Source organism: Lactuca sativa, chromosome 9 (genome assembly GCF_002870075.4).
Source record: "Lactuca sativa cultivar Salinas chromosome 9, Lsat_Salinas_v11, whole genome shotgun sequence".
Lineage (NCBI taxonomy): Eukaryota > Viridiplantae > Streptophyta > Magnoliopsida > Asterales > Asteraceae > Lactuca > Lactuca sativa.
In genome coordinates, this window is record NC_056631.2 from 111343236 (window position 1) to 111369014 (window position 25779).

Consider the following 25779-nt stretch of genomic DNA (forward strand, 5'->3'; position numbering starts at 1 on the left):
CATGAAGATATCAAGCATACAAACATTCCTTGGGCTTGTCCCAGCATCAAACCCAAGTCTGAAAACATATAATCAACATCGGGCTAGCCCCAACAACGTACCTAAGTCCGGTATAAGCTAAAATACCTAAACGGGTCGGCCATTGGTGCTTTAGACCCGTTCATACTAGAGGAAAACTCACCTCTCAAGCTAGCAGCTAAAAAATTGTGTGAGGGAATCTCTAATGGATGCTCCAATGACTACCTGGCTATCATTATCACAAAAAACACTTAGTCAAAAACTGAGAATCCTTCTAAGGGTAAGATGACTACTTTACCCCTTGATCTAATTTGGACGATAACTAAGGCCCAATTCCTTGTAATCTTTCCAATCTCTCTAATAGCCCACTAAAAGCCCACAAAAGGCCAACTAATGGCCCAATTTTCTAAATTGGGCCCAATTTCTCAAATGGACCTAACCTTAAGCCCAAACTTGTCCTTGGTCCAATAACTGATTTCTGATGGCCAATTTCGGCCCAACATCTTCTAAGCCCAAAGATCGGTCCAAACCAACGCCCAAATGTAGCAATGCACAAAATCTGAGAGTACGCTACACGTATAGCTTGCATGGATTGTATGCTGCACATACTAGTGTGTACGCCCAACGTACTACTCTGTTAAGCCATTTTCATCAAAACTACTTAATCCCTTAAGACACTAAGTCCAAATTACAGATCTGAGTCCAATAACCCATCTTAACCCATAAATTCTATTACTTGGTGGCTTGCAACCCACCAAGTGAGACCAAACATGGAATATAGAAACCAACGTTCATGGTAATAGCTCCAAACTCATGCATGGTCATAAAAGGACCTTAAAGGTTGAGACTTTACTACTTATGAGACAAGAATATCACCAAGAGTGGCACCTATTGGCCTAAAAACGAACTTGAGTCATAAAGGTGGATTCTTGGTACTAAAAAGACCCGAAAACAACACTACACTAGATCTATGTATTCAAAAAGAAAGTTGATAACTTTATACCACCAATGAGTCCCAAAAACTGATGTTATCCTGGATTTATGAGCTCAAGATACTCAAGTTCCTCTTCACTATCTTCTCCTTCCTTCTTTCAAGCTTCTAATGTCCAAACAGGCTTCACAAGGCCAAAAAACACACACGAATGAGAATAGGAGGCTATCTATGGTTTCTAAGAATGAGGGGCTGGTAAGGAGGCTAGGTTTTCTGTCATAATGTGGTATTTATGTGGCTTAAAACCTAAAAATTAGGGTTTAGAATCTTCTGAAGTATGTTGCACTTACTCCTTGGTATGTTGCGCATACATGCATTCGTCCCCCGAATCCAATGCTTCTCTACACCCCACGTACACTAAGGCTACGCCCAGCGTATGTCCTATGGGTTGCCCAAGTCTTCGGCCCAGTCACTAAAAGTCCACTCAATTAGTCCTCATATTAAAACTTAGGCCAAAAATTAATTAAGAAATATTTAATAGTTATTACCTCAAGTGATGGTCGTTACATCAGCCCAAGCCAGAACTGAGCTACGTCCAGACTTGACTTCAGGACAACGAGACCGAAAAAACTCATGAAATCCTATTCCGCCACCATTACTTGCAAGTGGTCTAGGTGTAGGGAGTAAAATTGTGCACTAAACCACAAACCCGAGGGACGCCTCAGCACGACAAGGATTTGATGGATACAAGACTCTGATTCATGGACTCGATACCATTTAAGTACCTAGTCCAAAATTAGAAAATTTGAAGCATTCAAGAGGACGTCACATGCCAGGAAAGCGTAACAAGTATAACAACAACAAAAAAAGGGAGAAGGATCTTCAGACTGTCGCAAAATATGACAGATACGTTATTCAACGCAAAAATAGTTCATGACATCTTGAAGATTCATCAATGGATGTCCCAGATGGAAACAACTGTTCAGAAAGCCCAAGACATGGAAGGTGGTGTTGGTCCTTCCAAGCCTCCTCTAAATGAAGAAAAACACGATTCATACGACGACAACACTGCAATTGAGATTAGCTCAGACCCAATGTTCGGTTTTGATGCCATTGATCTTGAAGAGGTTCAGTAGCCCCCTTATTCAGAAGAATTCATGATGGTTTTTGAAGATGAAGAGTCTAGTGGATCACAAAATTCCACTTCCAACCCAAAAGAAAAGAAGAAGAAAAACATTGCAATTTCAAGGAAGGAGTTTATCAGTCTCCAGACCAAATTTGATTAGATTCTGGCTGCAGTCACAACAAAAGAACCAATGAATACCGAAGTTCCCACACCGATGTCTCTAGTTGAACGTGTGGAAACTCTTGAGACAAGGGAAAGGATTCTTGCTCAAAGGGTCAGTCTAAATATTGAAATGGGTATTCGAGATCTTGATAATCGTCACACTGCTGATCATAAGGAGTTTCTCTTCTCTGCGGAGAAGCTCATCAGGGATATTACCGCATTGACATATGAATTCAAAATTTCCCTTGAAAAACAACTTGTTCACTCCAAAAAGATGGTCGAAGAATCTCACAATGTATACAAATCCAGTCTTGAGGGTGTACAAACCACCATCAATGACTCACGAAGATCCTTACTGCCAACTCAAGTGTTGATAAGATTCTACGGCTTACGAAAGAGATCTATCAATTACTCTTCAACAAAGAAATCCCCAACAACCAACACCTTTGTGAAGAATGAAGTCCCAATTTAATGAAACCATTTTAAAATTGATGGACTAAAGCAGTGGTTTAAGGGGAAACAAATTGTTACTTCCTCAAAATGGGGAAATGAGACTCTCCGCATCTCCATCATGATCATCTGCATCTTCATCAAGAAGAATGTCATTCTCATTCCAAGACTCCTTCAATTTATAAAACTCCTCTAAGAATCCAAACTACTCCTTCCAAAGAACAAGACAAACCTCTAACTCCACAACCAACTTTGCAACAATCTCCATAAAATAATCCACCGCAATAAGATCTTCATTAATCTACTCATTAGACTCCTCCACGATTCAGAAATATGGAGCCCACAATGTCCTCAGATCACTAAAATGACTCACCGGCCACTCTCCAAGGAAAACGCGAATGGAGGGCCGCAAAGTTTACTGAACAAAGATTGAGGGCACACGGATTTGCTACAACCATCGAAGAATCTTTAATCAATTCTTGGGTAAACCTACCCGTAGTATTTTAGATGATGACTCTAGACCAATCCTAACTTATGCTGGTCCTCCATCTGATGCACATTAAGACATTCCAATCTCTCCCAACACCAAGTTTTTGTTGGATAAGGTGTCTAAGTCCATAACTATTTTGGGTTAGTAGTTGACCCGACCCGGCATGGTCCATTTGGGTTGCATGGCACCATGGAATTGGATAGACTAAATGAGAGGAATAACACTTGGAGATTATTAATATATTATAAGTTCTAATATATTAATAATATTATTTGATTAGTTTGATCAAAGAATTAATTTGGAATTAATTAAGTGATCAAAAGATAACTAATTAAATATATGGGTTGATTATGTAAATCATTCATATCTTGTATAGTGGGCTAAGAGGCTCCATGGATTATCAAGTTGGTTTCTACTCATAGGATGATCCATGGATGTTCCATGGGAGTTACAAACCCATGGATCATGGAAATGAAGAGTCATGACACATTAGGGTTTACATGGTGTAACCCTGGATGTGTCAACACTATATAAGAGTCCCATTCTCCACCAAAATCGGCTACACATAAGAAACAAGAGGGCTAGGCCGATTTCAAGAAGTGTGTGTTCTCTCAAAAGTCTTTCCAAGAGCATTTGGTGTTGTGTGAAGCATTTGAGGCATCACACTTGAGGTGCTAGGCTCACAAGGTTTCAAGGAACATAAGCAACAACAAGGTAAGTTATTCTATCTTTCATTCAAGTTAGAAATTGTTCCCCATGTATGCTAGATAGGAATATAACCTTGGAATTCAACTTTGCATGATAATTAGACAAACATAAATCCAAGGTTATTAGGGTTGCATGTACACTTAGGAAGTGTTAGAATGCTCAAAACCCATCAGTGGTATCAAAGACTAGGCTTGCTTGTCTGTTTGTTATTTGGGCTTAAAAGTTGAAAAAAGTCGAAAAACTTGCTGTCTGCCTGATGAACTCGCCGAGTCCATGGGGAGACTCGCCGAGTTCACTTGTATCATCAACCTACTCGCTGAGTAGGTTCATGCACTCGGCGAGTAGGAGCCACAGAGTGCAGATTTTCGACTTTAGTTGCTGGAAATGGACTAGAAACATTACTCTAAACTATTTTGTTACTTGAAAACTTGTTTTAGATGGTGTAATGTCTTTGCTATTCCATTTACAACAACTAGTTATCAAAATTACAAAGTTTTAAGTGTAGTTTTGATTCATGAAAGTGCTTATGTTCATGTTCTTGATCTTATGATGTTTAGATGATCATAAGAATTATTTGTAACCTATGTGGTAGTTTAATTCTTGATCATAATGTGTTTTAATGGAGTCCATAACTTGTTCTCAAGTTATGGAAAACCAAAAGTCACTTGAGTTAAAAACCATTAAAAGAACACAAGAGTTAGAAAAATGAAGACTCTTCATTTTATTACTCTAATAAACTCATAAGTTACAAGAAATGAAAAGTTTTGAAAGTTTACAAAACTTTCCCTCAAGTTTTTGAACAAGTAAGTCATGTTAATAACTTTAGTTCCAACCCTTAGAATTTTAAAAGTTCAAATTCAATCCTTATACTTATATTATTATGATTTAATAATTATATATATATATATATATATATATATATATATATATATATATATATATATATATATATATATATATATATATATATAAGAACAAAGTCGTCTTACCGCTAGTATGCCTCATTCACGAAGCCGGTCTATAAGGTGGGTATAAGGTTGTTGCCTATAAAATGGCAACTTAATGGGTGTCCACTCTCACCCACTGATTGCTTGACCGGTAGAGGGTCGTTAGCCGAACGGGTAAGACAAGGACTTATAAATTCTCATTAAAAGTATGATGAATATTATAAAGTAACTAAATGTTTTATTAAATTCCCAATCTTAGTTACTTTAGGAAAAATGTGAATAAGGTGTTAATCCATGAAATTACACTTTACACTTTGTTTAAGTCGTTGGTGGAGCGTGTGTGGTTAACCGGCACACTAACTTGGACTTAACAAGGTAAGTAAAGGGTGACTTAAGGTTTATTATAGTATCGGTGGAGCGTGTGTGGTTTACCGGCACATCGATTGAGTGATAAACTTTAAGGGTACCAAGTGATTTGCATGGTTACTTCACACCTCGTTTTGTGATCCTCGGTATCCCAGTCACAAAACTTGGAGGGCACACTCGAGATTAAAACATGCCTTTGAAAAGTTCATTGAATCTCAAAGAATCTAGGAATTTCTAAGAACCTATCAAAAGCCTAATATTTAATATTTCGGTTTTCGTGGTGGAAATTGGTGAATCGTCATTCACCTACCTTTCAAATATGTTATAGCTTGGATTACGGCATACCTCTTCTAAGTTATAATATATTGTGATTGGGTCCTAGCCTTAATATTACATTTGGGTGTTTTATTAAGGACTCTCTTAATATCAAAACTAATCTTGTCCTCTTCCTTCAGATGTCTTCAAACAATGTTGCTTCTGGCTCTAATCCTAATGGCTCCATTACCCTTATGAACTTGTGTGGGAAAGTCACTTTTGATGGATCCAACTTCAATGAGTGGATCAGAAACATCAGGATGATTACCCGCTACGAGGACAAAGAATATGTCCTTGACAAGGAGCTTAAGGAGATTGATGAGACCACTACAACTCCTCAGGAGATCGCTGACTTTCAGGCACATGAAAGGGATGCTACGAATGTGGCATGCATCATGATGGCCACGATGACAGTGGAACTCCAAAAGTCTTATGAGGATTTCTACCCTTATGAAATGCACCAAGATCTGATGGAAATATACCATCAAAGTGCACGACAAGAGAGGTATGAAATCATCTGCTCCATGATAACAACCATGATGAAGGACTGGGAATCCGTCACGAGCCACATGCAGAAAATGCAAAGGTATACGGATCGATTGCTGAAGCTTAATGTGAACTTCCCTGAGGAGCTTGCAATAGATATCATTTTGCACTCCTTACCATCATGATATGATCAATTCCGCATGACATATCACATGAATAACGAAGAGGTCACACTTAGCAAACTTCAGGGACTTCTCAAGACCGCAGAAACAGGTCTTAAGGGGAAGTCGGTTGTTAACACTCCTACTCCAAACTATACTCCGGTTTTGGCAATCGGGAAAAGTCGAGGGAAGAAGAGAAAGAACTCTTCTGAGGGTACCAAGGTTCGGACCCTTGATGGCTCTTCTTCAAGTGGAACCAAGAAAGGTTTCGTCACTCCTTCTTCCGACCCAAAAGAGGCTGAATGCTTCTATTGCCATGAAAAATCACATTGGAAGCGGAACTGCCCAAAATACCAGCAAGATGTGAAGGATGGGAAGTTAAACCCAACCATGCAGGTATTTACACTATCATTTCTAATAACACACCCCATTCTAAATCTTGGGTCCTTGATACCGGTTGTGGTATTCATATTTGTTGTGACTTGCAGGGACTAAGAAGAAGTGAGAATGTGGAGCAAGGAAGAATAAACTTGATCATGGGGAATAGGAAAGCTTTACCTGTCACCAAGATTGGAGTTTATACTTTATCGCTAAGTAGTGGGTTTAGTTTAGATTTGAATAAGTGTTGTTATTCGCCAGAAATGGCAAGAAATATTATTTCCTTTCATGCATTGTATAAACAAGGTTTCACCTTTTCATTTGATAATGAAGTTGGTTCGATTAATGCTTTCTTTAATAATGTTCTTTATTTGAAAGCGTTACCTTATGATGGTGTGTATGAAACAATATATGTGGTTGATAACTTAGGAAATAATGTATTGTGTATTGATTCTTTTAATAATAATAACTTGGATAAAGCATCATTATGGCATTGTCGTCTTGGACATATAAGCAAGAAACGCATAGGCCAACTCTAAAAGGATGGAGTCTTGGAGTCATTTGACCTAAAGTCAGATGATAGTTGCGAATCATGCTTACTTGGAAAAATGACAAAGTCACCCTTCACAGGATCGTGTGAGAGGGGTGAAGGTTTGTTGGACCTTGTACACACGGATGTGTGTGGACCATTCAAACATGCCACAAGGGATGCTAATCGTTATTATTTGACTTTTACTGATGAGTACAGTAGATATGGATATGTCTACTTGATCAAACATAAGTCAGAGACTTTCGAAAGGTTTAAGGAATTTAAACAGGAAGTCGAGAATCAATTGGGCAGGAACATTAAGATGCTTTGATCCGATAGTGGTGGTGAGTATCTTAGTTCAGAGTTCCTTGACTATCTAAGGGAATGTGGGATAGTCTCACAATTGACACCTCCCAAGACACCACAGTTGAATGTTGTGGCTGAGAGGCATAATCGAACCTTGTTGGATATGGTTCGTTCCATGATGAGTCGATCTTGGCTACCAATCTCATTTTGGGGGTATGCCTTAGAGACTGCCGCCCATATCCTTAATCTAGTCCCTGCAAAGAAAGTTGCCAGAACTCTTGACGAGATGTGGACTGGTAAAGTACCCAAACTAGACCACATCAAGATTTGGGGTTGCGAGGCTTTCGTGAGACGCGAGATTCATGATAAGCTCGAACCCTGAAGCGAGAGGTGTATTCTCATCGGCTACCCACAACAATCCTTTGGTTACCTCTTCTACAGACCTAGTGAAAATGTGGTCTTTGTAGCTAGGAGGGCTTTCTTTATAGAGAGAGAGAGTTCATAAGCCAAGGACACAGTGGGAGGTGAGTTGATCTTGAAGAAATTCAAGAGTCAAGTGGTGAAGGAACTTCAAACTCTAGCACTCAACTTGAGGAGGAAACTCCTGTTGAGCCAATTGAGAAGTCTGTACCTCTGAGGCGGTCCACAAGGGTTAGGAATGCTCCTGAGTTTTACTATGGATTGCATATTACTACAGAAGGGGATACACATATCAGTGATGAGACACTGATAGGTATGGATGAACCTAGCAGTTACGCGGAAGCCATGGCAGGCCCTGAGTCAGCCAAGTGGAAAGAGGCAATGGACAGCGAAATACAGTCCATGTATGACAATCAAGGTTGGAACTTGGTTGAGAATGTACCAGGTCGTAAGACAGTTGGGTGCAAATGGGTCTTCAAGAAGAAGACCGACATGGATGGTAAAGTACACACTTATAAGGCTAGACTGGTTGCAAAGGGCTTCTCTCAAATTCCTGGAGTGGACTATGATGAGACCTTTTCTCCAGTAGCCAAGATTAAGTCTATTCGGGTTTTGTTGGCCATAGCTGCATTTCATGACTATGAAATATGGCAAATGGATGTCAAAACCGCTTTCCTTAATGGAAAGTTGGCTGAAGATGTTTACGTGAGTCAGCCAGAGGGTTTTGTTAGCAATGAGTACCCTAATAGAGTGTGTAAGCTTGAGAAATCCATTTATGGATTGAAGCAAGCACCTCGCAGATGGAATCTTTTCTTTGATGAAAAGGTCAAGGAATTTGGCTTTTCTAGGAGTGAAGATGAGTCTTACGTGTATGTCAAGGCTAGTGGGAGTATAGTTAGCTTTTTGGTGTTGTATGTGGATGACATACTACTCATTGGAAATGACATCCCAACCCTACAGGAAGTTAAGTCCTGGCTTGGGAAGTGTTTCTCTATGAAGGACCTAGGAGAAGCTACCTATATTCTAGGGATAAGGATCTTGAGAGATCGGAGTAAAAGACTAATTGGACTTAGTCAGAGTACCTACTTGGATAAGGTGCTGAAGAGATTCAATATGCAGGACTCCAAGAAAGGAGAGTTACCCATCCAGAGTAACGTCAGATTGAGTAAGACACAAAGCCCTAGCACTGAGGCTGAGATAGCAAAAAAGAGTCGAATACCTTATGCTTCAGCAGTAGGATCGATCATGTATGCTATGACGTGTACACGACCTAATGTAGCCTTTGCCCTGAGCATGGTTAGCAGGTATCAGGCGAACCCTGGCAAGGCACACTGGACTGCAGTAAACAATATCCTCAAGTACCTACGGAGGACTAAGGACTGGGTCCTTACCCTCGGCGGGAGTGATGACTTGAGAGTTGTAGTGTATAGTGATGCTAGCTTCCAAACTGATAGGGATAATTTCCGCTCTCAGTCGGGCTGGGTCTTTACCCTAAATGGAGGAGCAATTTCTTGGAAGAGTTCCAAGCTAGAGACAGTGGCTGATTCAACTTGTGAATCAGAGTATATTGCAGCTAGTGAGGCGGCAAAGGAGGCGATATGGCTGAAGAACTTCATTGGAGACCTTGGAGTTGTACCAGCTATTAAAGAGCCAATGGAAATTTTCTGTGATAGTGAAAGTGTTGTTGCCTTAGCCAAGGAACCAAGGGATCACGGGAGATCCAGACACATTGACAGAAAATACCATTTTATCAAACATCGGATAGAAGAAGGACTCCTCATGGCAAAGAGGGTATCATCGGATGAGAACCCAGCAGATCCCCTCACGAAGGGACTGACTTAGGTTAAGCATCTCCAACAAGCTCGGAGCATAGGGCTGAAGGATGATATTAGATTTAGTAGTTAGATAACCTTGAAATTTGTGAAGTGTAATTGACATTAGATGATGAATAAAAGGTGTTCTATTTATGAATAAAGTGTTGCTATCTCTTGTCGATCGTTTACTATATTTCTTTTGCATGTTTTGACTTCCAGAATAATTTTATTGGTATAACATATTATTCAAACCTCCACAGTCGGTCATATGTCGGAAGTAGGTATGAATCAAGACTGTCATGATTGGTTGCAGAGGTCTAAGGTGTTGGACAAGGCTACAACAATCATGAGTGCTCATCAGTTCTGAGCATTGGACTTAACCCACGCTCACTGGAATCACTTCATCGAATTCTATCGCGAGTGATCGTGACACGGTAATATCATATAAGTCTTCAAACCTAGAGATATGATTTGTTACTTACAAGTTGGTTATGCATTGATTGTACCAAAACGCATTGGTAACTCGATGTTATAAAACGAGTTTTTGTGTATAATTAAATGAGTGGTAGAACAAACATATGAGTCCATAACTATTTCGGGTTAGTACTTGGGTTAGAAGCTAATATTTGGGCCCCTCGATGATTTTGTTATGACCTATGTACCGGGCCCGGTCAGAACTAAGTTGATGTGTTTAATTAAGTTCTTTGTCAAACAAATTGGAAATCGGGAAACAAACTGCTGGACAATAAGTAAGACATTGTTCCACGTATTTGTCCGGCTGATATCTAGAACAGAGGATTATATGATCACTTATCTTAAATGGCGTATCAACATCTTCTCAGTTCCGAGAGACCTTGAAAGAGCTACGAGTGCCGGTCAGTTCCTGAAGTACTGGAGTTATAGTTATTAGACTTATCCAAGTGGGAGACTGTTGGATAAGGTGTCTAAGTCCATAACTATTTCGGGTTAGTACTTGACCCGACCCGGCATGGTCCATTTGGGTTGCATGGCACCATGCAATTGGATAGACTAAATGAGCGGAATAACACTTGGAGATTATTAATATATTATAAGTTCTAATATATTAATAATATTATTTGATTAGTTTGATCAAATAATTAATTTGGAATTAATTAAGTGATCAAAAGATAACTAATTAAATATATGGGTTGATTATGTAAATCATTCATATCTTGTATAGTGGACTAAGTGGCTCCATGGATTATCAAGTTGGGTTCTACCCATAGGATGCTCCATGGATGCTCCATGGGAGTTACAAACCCATGGGTCATGGAAATTAAGAGTCATGAGACATTAGGGTTTACATGGTGTAACCCTAGATGTGTCAACACTATATAAGAGTCCCATTCTCCACCAAAATTGGCTACACATAAGAAACAAGAGGGCTAGGCCGATTTCAAGAAGTGTGTGTTCTCTCAAAAGTCTTTCCCAGAGCATTTGGTGTTGTGTGAAGCATTTGAGGCATCACACTTGGGGTGCTAGGCTCACAAGGTTTCAAGGAACATAAGCAACAACAAGGTAAGTTATTCTATCTTTCATTCAAGTTAGAAATTGTTCCCCATGTATGCTAGATAGGAATATAACCTTGGAATTCAACTTTGCATGATAATTGGACAAACATAGATCCAAGGTTATTAGGGTTGCATGTACACTTAGGAAGTGTTAGAATGCTCAAAACCCATCAGTTTTTCCCTGATTTTGAGCCTTTTGATCTCAACCTTCGGTATGATCAGAGACTCCCCCTTGAATTTGAACACTTAAATCAGTTTCATGCTAAGCATGGTACTCACTTTGAAAAGATTTGGTTCGACAAAAGACCAAATGGGGTTATGAATTATAAAGAGAGGAAGTTTATGAAGACTCATTATGTTCAGTGTACCCTCACCAGGAGAGGAGATGACTACATTAGGACGCATGATCATTTCCCCTCCATGAACCCAAAAGATTTTTTTTTTATTGCATGAGTTTTTCATATCAAAGTTGAGAAATATCAGAAGATGAAGATTGCGTATGACAAAGCTTGTGAATTTCTTAAGACATTACTGTGCGATTTGGGAAAACAAATGCCGAAACTCACCCTGTCCTACACAAGAAGTTCAAATTTCCAGACTTCAAGCTCGCATTAAGCTTTACAAAAGGTTATCAAGACATGTCACTCAGAGCAACAAACTAGCCGGAGTTAGGAGTTATATACAAGAAAGCCAACTATGATCTCAAGTACTTCATTCCAGTAACTACAACGCGTCGGATGACCAAGATGCAACTCGATACCACCTTGGCTTCGGTTCAGAGATCCAAGAATACAACTGAAGAGGTAAAGTTTGAAATCACCCGAAGAATCAAGTGGCTATGTGAGGTAAGGAAGTTTTGGTGGATCATTAACAAATTCCTTAAACTCAACAAGTGAAGAAGAAAGTTCAAGTGGTCACATTGCGGGAGATTGTTGAAAAAAAAGTTACCCTCTTAACTTAATGATCCGCAGTCATGTTTTTGTCTACCGTAACTATTTTGCTACCGAAATTGGAGTTTCTCTACCAAAATTGAAGAAAATTATCTTGTGAACTATAGTGGACCGCAACCACTACCGCACTAAAGAAAGATGAAGACTTTTAATTACATTAACTGACTTAGTGTGTTAGCATAGCATTATGTAGTGAACCTTGCATGGTTACATAAGTCAGTAGAATATTAGTTGTTTATTTCAGATGTAAATTTATGGGACTCTATATATAGAGACTCGCTTCTTCATGTATGGGTACCAACTTTCACGATCTTTTGAGCTAAACTGAAATACAAAGATCATTCTCTCATATCTCTATGTTATCTAATATCTGAGATCCATTTCATCTTAAACTGTTCACATTTACTAACTCGTGTTTGACTGCAAACCTTGTTATGAATCAGTTTGATGTTTACTTAATATAACTTGTTGTCATTTATATTTCCTTTACATCTTTGCAATTTATATTTCCATAATTAACTGTCTAACACTTATAACTTTTTTATTGTTGAGCTAACTTGATCCTTTGAGATTAACTAAATCCGCAACTATCTAACACTAAAAAGTTTTTCCTTGAACAGGTCCACCTGTTGGGGGCTTCAATTCTACCTTCCAGGACTCTAGTAGTTTTCTAAAGCAATGTTCATACAGGACATCCGTGCTACTGCTATTATCTATTTAGACTCGATGGATTTCTTGTGATGTATACATGCATGAAGCGGGTCTTTTTGGATTCCAATGTTGCGGTCTCGGGTCTTCCGTAGAGAAGTTGATGTTGTTGATTTGTCGATTTAGCACTTTTGGCGTTGTAGTTTGCCTCATGTCGCTCACGTTTATTTCATGGTCTGTTTATCATAAGCACTCCATCCTGCCATTTTTTTTTCTGATGTTGGCTTTTTGTTGAGTAGAAAGGTAAGGGGCGAGCACGTTACGCTTGTCATAAATTCCTTGATTGTGCTGGTCTACCCAATGCTTGGCGCCAGGCGGCCAAGTCTGCTGACTGATAGCGTTTCTTTGGCGGGGCCGGTGATGCCTTTTTGTGACGGTGTAACTCTTATATTTACCATCATAGACATGTATTGTTGTTTAGCGGGTTGTGCCTTCCTGGGTGCACATCAGGATGGCGCCAAGTTTTTTGATATATCTACGACTTAGCTCTGTCTCTTTGAAGGATGGAATGAAGGGCCTTCCAATCAATGCAAAAGAAACAAGATCGCCAGTCTTCTTCTGGGAGGCAATCCCAAAAGGAAGCTCCGACGATCAAGTTAGTTGGTCTCTTAGAGAGAAGGTGAAAAAGTGTTAGGCAAGTGTTTAAGGTTTTTACTTCTCGGTCCTTCTCTTGGGGTAAAAGGGACCTATTTATACCTATGGTCGGGAGGGTAAATCCTCGATAGTCTTTTTTACCTTTTCAGGTTTGGCAGGCCCTGAGAGTCGATTGGTACTATTTTGTCTTGACACTATCTTTGCTGCATGGGCGCCAAGGAATGAATATGGGATCGCGAGGGCGAGGGCGAGAGCGAGGACCCATCGTTAGGCGTATGCCGCTCTTTTCCCAAACTGTCTGTTAAACTAACGGTTCTGCTACTTTTTACATATTCCTGGTGGGAAACATTAATACTCTCTCTTGAAATTTTTCAAGTTCTTATAATCATGGTGTATTTGGCTTATGATTCTTGGTTGTGATGATTGGAGATGTCAAATACAATGTGAGTAAGAAACAATTTTATGAATTATTGTTGAAAGGCAGGAAACTTTAATTTCCTATGGCGGGTTGATAGATGATCATGGAGGACTGATATTTAAACGACTTTCGAATATTAGAAGTTTGATTGAAAACACCATGAATATGTTATCTTGGTGTGAAAATCAGAAGGAAGGAAAAATAAGAGAAATATTAAAAAAAAAGTAATATGTTTCTCTTGTTGAAGACCTAGATGATCTTCATGTTCTTAAGTTGGTTGAATTTCAAAAAATGGGAATTTAATGTGATTTTGATGAAGATGTGAAAGTTTTTCCTTCAATTGGAGTTCAAACCAATGAATGCTTGAATTCTTGTGATTCGTTTGAAAGAATGGTGCCTTATCGAAAGCCTTCAACCCAAGAAACTAAAATGTATCAAACTCCAAAATATTTTATTCAAACTTACAAAGTTGAAGTGTCAAGAATGAAGATATTCTAGAATTCAAATCTTCAATATCCAACAAGATGAGAAAGAAGAAAAGAAGAAGAAGATCAAAAGCAGGAACAAATGGGATTCTTCACAAAAATCTTCAAAAGATGTTATGAATCTGAAATCTATGAAGCAAATTTGGGTTCCAAAGAAACAATCATCACATGTTTCAATGAATTTGAATTCAAAACCCAAAATTGTTGATGGTTCTTATGAAGATGATACTAGATCATTGAAGAACACAAAGAACGGATTGTACAACACACATCGTTGGTGGTACAATGTGAATATTGATGATTTTCCTGTTCCAACCAAAGAACGAGGATCTTCAATGGTTGATTTGAGTGTTGCAAACGGAAAAACAATCATCAACAAGGTGTCTCAAATTCTCAAGTGGATTTCGAAAAATTCATGTTCAGATCGAAGATGAAGAATCAAATTTTTTTCTCAAAACTCAAATTTAATCAATTATTTTGAATCATGCCTTTTGTTTTACATTTTTGTTTGTTTTGTCTCGTTGGATCTATTTTGTTTCAAACCTCATTGATGATCCAATATAATTTTTCAATAATTTAAGGCCAAATCACAAAAATTACTGTTCACTGAACATATTTGAAGCCAAAATTTATTATTTGTTATTTTTCATCATTTAATTTCAAGCCCAAATCTTATTGAAAATCATAAATGCGTCGACTCTTGAATCTCCACAACTCATTATCAATCCTTGTTAATCTGATTTCAAATTGACTTCGTTAACTGATTTTTGTTAATCTCCACATCTCATTATGGATCGTAATTTTGATTTTGATTTTGATTTTAATTATCAATGTTTGATTGTGGTTGGTTAATTGATTCAATAATGAACTATGAACGAATCTAAATTGTGATATTGGTATTTGTAAGGTTCCAATTTCGCATACAAAAGGTTGATGATGAAGTGTGTTTGGAATTGGATTTTCACGTTTGATAATCTATGTCGATGATTTGAAAGTCAAAGCTGTTGAACTTTGACTAAGTTTGATATTGTATATGTTTGATTGAATAGGAATTGATGTCGAACATTTGTAGATGGGTATCAAAGATAGTATTGATTTTGTAGTGGAGGGTGATTCATCGCAATATTGATTGGTGGTCATGACATTACTGGGTTGTCACATATATGATGATATTTGAATTGACACAGATCTGGGAAGCAATGTTTTGTAAATCAATTTGAATCGGCTAGACTTTCATATATACTAGTGATGACTAAACCCCATTTCGTATATCATAGTGTTTCATGAACTTTCTAACTTGGAATAAGAGCAAAGGACTTCTCGTAACAGTATTCATCATAGAACCCATGAATATTAAGTAAGCATAGTGCGACTCATGTAGTACGAAATCAACGAAGGATTTGGTTCTCACTAATACTACTTCTAGTAGTGTTTTATGTGGAGATAACTCGTGGGAATCTTTCATGATTAATTTAGATGATCATTAATGTTTTCGATGATCAATAATGTTTCTGATTGAGATGAAGGTTCTTTCATCAGATACAAACAACAAAAGAATAACAACAAATAACACAAAGTTATCAAAAAGATGTTTTAAGTATGAAATGATTCTCACAAGAGAATCAACACAAAGAATTGTTTAGGGTTTCAACAAGAACAACCCAATTTCAAAAATATATAGTTGAGCTAGTAACAATCAGTCCCGACAATAAGGGGATTAATTCTAATGTAAGTGAACTGACCGGTCCTAATCACTAGGACTGATCAGTTAACTAATATTGAATTTTACTTTAATTACATAGTTCAGAGTAAATACACTAAGACAAAAGATCACATACTGACGCTGAGCTTCTAAGAATGTGCACTAGCGATGATGATGGAGTTGCAGCTAGCACTAATGGTGAACGTGTGTTGGTACTTGACTCATCAGATTATAAGATTCGACCATGCAATCTTTCCTAATATGATGATGTCAAAACTAATGTTATTTGTAATATTCTTCTTCATCCAAAATTTCTTGCTTCATCCAGTGGAAGCTTTCTCCTTTAAGATCTTGAGTACATGCGCTTAGTTCCAGGTGGATCAGCCTATGATAATCCAGTTCCACTTCTGCATGCCCCATGTGCTTCAATCGGAGATGAAACATATGCTTGAGTAGGAGCAACATGAAGTTCTTTAATACATTGAAAGTACATCTGATTTTCTCCATCAAGATAGAATATATCATATTCTGGCTCCCGAATGAAAATATGCTGAATTGGCTCGACACCCACTGACAACCTGTTATTGATGCAGATGGTGCCAAAAGGAAGAATGAACATATCATATTTAGATTTCCTTTGTTTGGAGCTGATGTTAAAGTAGACGCTTGAGAAAGACCAGCTGAAGGCACTAAATTCAACTTATTTACTTTATTGATAATTTGTTATAACACTAATTTTAGCTCCTGAGCATGAATGCTTTTATGTTAGGAAATCAAATCCTAAATACAAATCCACTTAATGTACCAATACTTGACTAATTCACGAGCATGCACAATCTCACTGTATTAATACCCAGTCTTCTTTCTGATCAGATCAACCTTCAGCGTTTCATCCTTGGGATTTGTACACCTAATCTTAATGAAATGGTCACATTTAATTCTTTGAACTATTAAGTTCTCGAATCTCTTCTGTTTAATGCGATTATCCACCTCCAATTTTTTTTTCGTTGAGCGACCATATTGTTGAAGAATTGGAGATTTGACCATTGTTCTATAATACCTCCCTCAGCACAGGCATACTTTTGTGCAATCTTGATAGGGAGATTTTCAACACTATCCAGTTACACCATAACATCATAATCAGTGCAATTTTTTCTGACCTCCTCAACTGGCAATCTATGGTCCCTCACTAATTCTTATAAGTTAACTATAAGTTTTATTTCACTTCTGGGATGAACTCGCGAGCCTTCACCTTCAACTTCATCAACTCCAACAAAGGAGGAATCCTTTCTTTTCCTTATGATGAGATGATCATCATCAAAATGTTTGCCCTTAGGAATCTCCCCTTCAGGAAGAGCTTTTCGATAGATAATATTTTAGGCACAACTAGTGACATAAAGTCTATATCCAGTAAGCCTTCATCATCTTCATACTCAGGCTTTCCATCATCATCATCTTCAGTGCCTTTATCATCACATGCTTTTAACAATCTCCACATTTTTTGGCATCATCAACATGTTTGGGAGATATTGGAGGAGCATCAAGTGGAGGAAAGGGTTGAGGGGAAGAATGATTCGAAGGACGACGATGTGGAGGAGGTGGCTGTGAATCATTATGTGGAGAATAATCGGGGGAATTTGAAATCTCGTAAGTGTCATCCACCATGGATACGACACACTTTATGTGAGTATCATTACCTTCAACATTGATCAAGCATTGTCCCAGCGACTCCATTAAGGTCACCAATAGTGAAATCTTACAAAACATCATTGATTTAATGTTAGATGAACTAAACACTGCTTGAAAAGTAGCATCAACTTGAAGGGGGTTGAATTTTGAAAATTAGTACCAGCATGAAGTGGAGACGAATGTGGAGGAGTGACACTAGCTTGATAGGGAATAGTTGTATCATCATGTGTAGGTTTTGATCCACGTGGTATGATGAGATAGAGTGAAGATGAGAGTGGAACAATTGTCTTAGTGTGAAGGGGTATCGATCCATGTTGTGTGATGGTTTAGTATATAGGATAGAATGATGGAGAAAAGGAAGGAAAGCAAATGTGTTATTTGGTCTTGGAGGAGAGACTCTGACTAATCTCAAAGGCTCAAATAAACGACCTTCATATTCATCTTCATTCTAACCAATTGCAAAATGAATAGGTGAAAGTTCATTAATCTCTATTTCTTGATTGTTTACAGGAATGAATTTAGTGCCTTTACAATTGTAAGGAGAAGAGGCATTGGAATCGCTGGAGGATTTGTTGGATTCATCATCTTATTCTTCATCCTTGTTGGAGGACTTGTTGGATACTTCATCTTCTTCTTCATCCTCAAAAGTATAAAGATGTTCTGTCCAAAGAAGAATCCATTGAAAAAAACATATATATCCTTCTTCAGGGTATGTATTGATTATTTGTTAGGACTGAATCATAGATGATATAGGTGCCTAGAATTGATGTTGCATCCCATCTTAATGTGATCCAAAAGAAAAGCAATCCAACGAGGATATGGCACATATGTTGGTTGTTTATTTCTGCCGATGCACTCGACTACCTGATCAAATAATAACTAAGTAAAAACTAGATCCTTATCTTGGACAATGGCACATAAAACCCGTAACTGGAATAACTTCAATTGGTCCAGGCTGCTAGTTTTGTGCCCAAGATGTTTCCTAATAAGCCTTGTCACATATTTCTAGCCAGCATTAAAACACCAGCGAAGAACATATTTTCAGGTTCTTGTTTTACATGAAGAGAAAGATCGTACCTAATTCGTAAAAGAATTGATCTGCATGAGCTTTAGTAGGAGTCTCTTAATATAAGGCTAAATGTGGGAGACGAAGAACATGAAGTATGAGCACTCAGAATATGTTAACCATTGAGTGGCCATCCCTAATAGTTATGCAGATGGTTTGAGCATGATTATCATAGGTACATGAGTTATAAAACTCATATACTTGCTTTGGGAAGAAGGGTTCTGGAATGTCACAGAGGGTATAGCATAGAGGGAACACTGCAAGTAGTCAACAAAGTATTCAATGCCTAAATTTTGATGTTACGATGGATTGTCATCTGTGAATGCGACATTGTTGGCGTCAAAGACGATGGTAGTATCAGAGGTATTACGAGCTTTTAGAACATTTGTAGCAGGAACTAATGCAAATAAAACTCAATCTATTTGTTGATGTCTAAGAAGAACTTGAGCAGAAGTAGCAGAACTTAAAGAAATTGGAAATGATCAAAGTGGGATTTTGAGAGAGTATGCTTGAAAGAGTAATTAGAGTAACCTAGGAGAAAGAAAGAACTCCTATTTTTATTCAGAATCCTCTATTTTTCACATAATCATTATCAAAGAAAAATATGTCGTAAATATCTCGAATCCGAAGGAGATGATTAGCATTATTATATGCATATGAAATTTACCATTAATGAGTTACCGTTAGGGTCGAAGTACCATGAGTTACAACATGGACAATCAACATATCATAAGTTTCATCACAAGCTATCAGCATATCACAAGTTGTAGCGGAATAAGGATGGGATGGTGATGTCTCCTGACAGTAGGTTGTGATACTATAGAACATTGACATAGTGTTGTGAAGCCTTATCTGTGTACGGTTTTATACGTTGAATCATCAACTTCTTTTATTAGAACAACATGGGTGAGAGTATGTAGGTGCATGTAATATGCCATGGAATATGATATACCCATCGACACAAATTTTTGAAGTTCTTATCAGCGTATGGCATCTTACGCTGAATCATAAAAGATTTAAGAAGAAAAATAGGCTAAGAACGGGTTGATGTCTGTGATAAATTACAGTACACAATCTAACCACCGACATAGTGTTTCGAACATTTATCAGTATATGGTTATCATATACAGTGAATCCTTAAGCTCTATATTATAAGACTTGGAATAACCCGTTGTTAATAAAGGACCTGACAAGCATCACTTACGCTGATGACAATGCAATCAGGGTAAGCCACTAGGTAATGCTCGATGTTTCAACAGAACATGAGACTTGATGCATACGGAAAGCATGCTTCTTGGGATTGAGTATCGATAAATGGTTCATCATAAAATAAAAACCCAAGCCTTATAATAAATTTTTTATCAGAACTAGGGAATCTCACACTGAAGGATATGTCAACACATAAGAATCAGTGTGACTTGGTGACTCAATGTCATCTTAAAAGATGGTATCGTTGATATGACACTTAGAGAGATTTAGTCACATACAAAAACATGCTTCTGGGGACAAAATATTTTCAATATTTTCATACTTTCAATTCATTATTACAAGTAATTAGATAGAAATGATGTTGAAAAAAAACTCTTTTGCAAACAATATAATGGAGTTTAAGTCAATGTAAGCATGCTGAGTTAAGTGATCAACTTGTTTAGGGTATTCTCATCCAATGCCTTGGTAAAACAATCTGCCAGTTGCTTAGTAGTTGGAATGTAAAATAGTTCCACTTTGACTTTCTAAACCATATCATGGATGAAGTGATGATGGATGTCGATATGTTTGGTATTAGAAGGTAGAACTAGATTCCGTATTATCAAAATTTCATTCGTGTTGTCACAAAGGATAGGAGTATTGGTGAATGAAAATCCATAATTTAGAAGTTGATTCTGAATCCAAAGAACCCTTGTGCAACTCCTTCCAACAACAACATATTGCGCTTCAGTAGTAAAGGAAGACACTGACATTTGTTATTGGTTGACAACCTTACAAGTCTAATTCCTAGAAATTGAGCTTTCCTTGAGGTATTCTTTCAATAGATACAATATACACCAATATCAGAGTCAGTGTAATAAAGTAGCTTGAATTCTGAATCATGTGGATAACATAAACCAAGATTAGGTGTATGCTTTAGATAATAGAAGATTCTCTTTACATCACGAAGATGCAATTCATTGCGATTGTCTTGATAGCGAGCACATAATATGATGCCAAGCATGATATCCGGATGATTGGAATTAGAGATCCTATCATTCTTCTATACATTTTCGTGTTAATGTCTGTGCCAGATGGATCAATAGATATAGTCACATATGGTGAAATTGGGGTTTTAGTTGATTTACTATCAGTGAAAGCAAACTTTTTCAAGAGGTATCTGATGTATTTCGTTTGACAAATAAAAACCCTTTCAACGGATTGATTACTCAGTAAACTTATGAACAAGTTAGTTCACCCCTCATGCTCATTTCAAACTTCGTAGCCATTACTTCAGCGATTTCAATACTTAGTGTCTCATTAATAGATCCAAAAATGATATCATCTGCATACACCTGAGCAAGAATAATATGTGACCCTAAATTCTTGATAAACTAGCCCTAAGAGCTTGTTTCAAACCGTAGAAAACATTTTTTTAGACGATACACATACTCTGGCTATTCAACACTTTTAAAGACTGGTGGTTGTTTTAGAAAGACTTCTTCCTATAGTTCCCCATGAAGAAAAGCATTATTCACGTCCATTTGAAAAAGTTTAAAGTTCATGAAGGATGCCTATGAAAGAAACAACCTTATTTCCTCAATTCTTGCTACAGGGGCAAAGGCTTCATCCTAGTCCAAACATTCCAATTATCAAAAACCCTAAGCAGCTAGGCTTGCCTTATTTCTTATAACAATACCATCTTTATCCATCTTGTTCCTGAAACCCAGTAAATCCCGATGATAGTCTTCCCCTAAGGACGTGGAACTATCATCCAAATGTTGTGTCGTTCAAACTTATTTAGCTCTTCTTGCATTTGCTGGATCTAATCAACATCTTTTAACACTTCAATTACATTAGGTTCAATCATTAACACAAACTTAACAAACATATAGAAGTTACTATCAGCCTTGGAACGACTAAGGATCCTTCATTTGACATTCCCAATGATCTGATATTCATGGTGATCATGATGGAATCTATGATTTGCACCATATTACTGATTAGTTGATCGTTAGACAAAGGTTCTTTATGATTCATAAATGCACCAGGGCTTCGATATTTAGCATTTTAAAATAGTTCTTCAACATTAGTTAGATCCTTATCGTTAAAGAGATGCTTGAGAACATGATCAATGTTTAGGATAATTGGTTGAGAGAGAGAGATTGTGTTAGATGGACTGTGAACAAGCACATTAAGAATGTTGGCAGGAAGATCTATTCAATCTTGAATGAATGGATATTCATCAAATTTAACATATATAGATTCCTCAACAACTTTTATTGAAATATTGAATACTATAAAAGCTTTAGATTCAATTGAATATCCCAAGAAGCAACCTTTAGCAGCTTTTGCTTCAAATTTTGAATGTTGATCATTATTATTCAAAATATAGAAAACACACCCAAAAAACATGAAAATAGGATATATACACATACACACACACACACACATATATATATATATATATATATATATATATATATATATATATATATATATGAGGCTTTCTCCTTTTTAGTTGCTCATAAGTAGTCTACACATGTCGCTTCACCATGATGGACATGTTTTGTATGTAACATATTGTCTTCACTGCTCCAGCCTAGAAGGATAGAGTAACACCAGCGTCTACCATCATAGTTCAACAATCTTCAATGAGCATCCGATTTCGTCTTTCAGGGACACCATTTTGTTGTGGTGTTCGTATAGAAGAAAAGCTCTAAGAAATCCCTTTAGCGTGACAAAATTCCTTTATTGTGGAGTTTTGAAACTTAGTGCCATGATCGATTCACAGTTGCCTTACTTTACGACCATACAAAACTTCGCACTTCTTTATAAAATAAATGATCTCATCAGCGCCATGAGTTTTCTTTCTCAGAAAGACAACCCAGGTGAATCTCAATGACGTGAGTTTTCTTGCTATATCTAGATTTGAGAGGATCATGGCCAAACAAAACCATATGAAGAAGATGAAAGGGTTTAGTGATAGATAAACAAGACTTAAGATTTTTTCTTTTTCCCTTCACACTGAACACCACTAATCTTGTGGAAATTTCATTTAGGAATCCCTCTCACAAGCTGATTACAAGAGATATTGGAAACGTTGTTGAAGTTCAGGTGAGAAGTATCTAGTGTCACAACGAATTTAAATGAAATTGTGAATGAGAGAACAAACAATATCTAAGAAAGTTTGAAAATCCGTTCTTTTATTCTGGAATTGGGTATGTAGCACAGTTAGAAAACAATGTGATTACATGTTGATGAGTTGGAAGACTCATTAGTGTCAAAGGCATATGAATGATAGTCAATATCAATGTCAATAATAGTTCATTGAGGAAATTCACTAAGAATTTCATTCACTAAGTGAAATTCAACATTTAAAGACTTTTAACATAAGATACATTCTTGAATTCGACTGATTTGCACTTGATTAGACCATAACCTTTTGTTGCTTCCTTGTTGTTGTCTCTATATGTTACTATAAGGCATATTTCTTCATATAGTCATCCAGGAGAGACTTCAATCATGTCAAATGTCTTGAGCATCCACTGTCTAAGTACCATATATGCTCTTAACCTTGCAGTACTAAAACACACATTATCACTCACCGACCTATTTTGAAATGGGTCATTTTGGAAGGAAAATGTTATAGCACTCATTAGGAAGACAATTTAGAGAAATTTCCTTTTTTATCGATTTTTTATTTCTAACTAAAACTTTGTCATCTTATTTAAAGTTGAATTTCGATTTCATTTCAAATTTGGCTTCCAGTAAGTCGAATCCTATTCATTTTATTTGAAAATACTTTCTTTTAATCTGGAATTGGATATGTTGCACTGTTAGAAAACACTGTGATTACATGTTGATGAGTTGGAAGACTCATCAGTGTCAGAGGCATCTGAAAGATAGTCAATATCAATGTCAATAACAATTCATTTAGGAAATTCACTAACTGAAATTCAACATTTGAAATTGAATATTTTAGGAAGATTTTAGTTATAGGCAACGCATGTTCAAGATTTGGAGTCTGTTGTCATGGATTAAGAGCGGACACGTGAGATTTAAAATGTTTTGTAATTAAGATTCAATTTATGAAGGTGGTACTTACCAATATAATTTTAAAGTCTTTTTCAAGATCTCAAGGAGCGTAATTTTTTTTTCAAATTCAATGTGCTTGAATATTTTTACAACGTCATCAATATTACCACCAAGAATTTTCTCACACTAATATGGAATTTGAGCATTCATAATTTGTTTTATTTGAAATGTGAATATGCCCAGTTGTTAACTATAATCTATAACTTCTTGGAAAGATCATCAGATTTTTCGTTTTCACTAAAAATGAATTTATTTGATAAATACAGATTTGTATTTTCATTGCTCAAAAGTGTGAGAGACTTTTCATTTGCAATCAATTTTTCCTTTAAAATCTTAATCGCTTATTTTAGTATAAACTTCTATGACTTAAGAAGAATCTTTTCTCAAAAGTGAATGTCGTATTTTTCATTAGAAGAGTAATTAACAAATTTCTTAACCTGGTACATGGAAGATGAGTTCCTGTCTTGCATCTTTGAATACTTTGCAACTTGAGTGAGATCAACATTCAATGTGTTGTAACTGCTACCGGTCTCTGAAGTTTGAAATTCATATATATGAGTCGTTAGACACTTCACTTTTGGCTTCTAATCTTCAGAAGACTCTTCTTCATCTACCCATTCCTTGGATTTCTCCTATTTGTCAACAAGAGCCCTTGGATGAGGAATGCTTTCTTTATTCATATAGCCAGCGGCTTCTTGTACATCACCTAATAACTTTCTATTAAATGAGGTGCTTTCTGTTGGATTAGTGTCTAAGCCCGTAACTATATTTAGTATTTACTTGACCCGGTTGTGCATTGTCCTTTTGGGTTGCCTTCACTAAAGCAACATGATAAGATGATTTATGAAGAGAGAGGTTCTTATGGATTATTAATATATTATATGAATAATATATTAAATTGAGAAATCATATATTTTGATTAATGTTAGAGAAGAATTAATTAAGAATTATTTTTGTGTCTAAAAGACATTAATTAAATACCGGGGACTTAAACTGTCAAATGTGTGATAGTTGAATATTGGGCTTAGAAGGCTAATGGACTAGGCATGGACGAAATTAGGGATGTGCCCATCCTAATTTAGTCCATAAGGACCCTATTCCAGAAGCTTCCTTGGATTGCTTATGGCCTAAGCTGTCCATTAGGGTTTTGATTGAAACCCTAGCATAACAAGTATAATAAGACCCTAGGGCATCAGATTTCGGCTACTGCAAACCCTAAGAGTCTTCATAGCCAAAATGGTGCCCATCCCCTTTCTCTGAATTAGCATCCTCTTGTTTGTGATGTTTGTAATCCTTTAGAGGAGTGACATTTGTTTCTCTAAGCTCCAAGACAAGAAGATTCAAGCCATTGTTGAAGAGGTAGTCATCTAGATCTGTTTTGATATGTTGATTTCATATTATATATTCTACATCTAGGGTTTATAAGTCTTGGATGAATTGCATGTACAATAGAGAAACCTAGATCCAAGCATCAGGGTTTGCGTGAGCACATAAGATGCTCTTTTGGCTCAAACCCATCAATGGTATCAGAGCCTTGACTGGTTTCTATTGTATTTGATGCCTAGTATTTCATTCATGATTTGAAAATTCGTTTTTGGCCGTCCTACTGACGAACTCGATGAGTTGGAAGTACTCGACGAGTCCACACTAGGAACTCGGCGAGTTTAGCTGTCAGGCAGAGGATATCTCGGGATTTTTTGCTGTTTTGCGGAAGGATAACTACGAAAACTGTTTTTAACTAA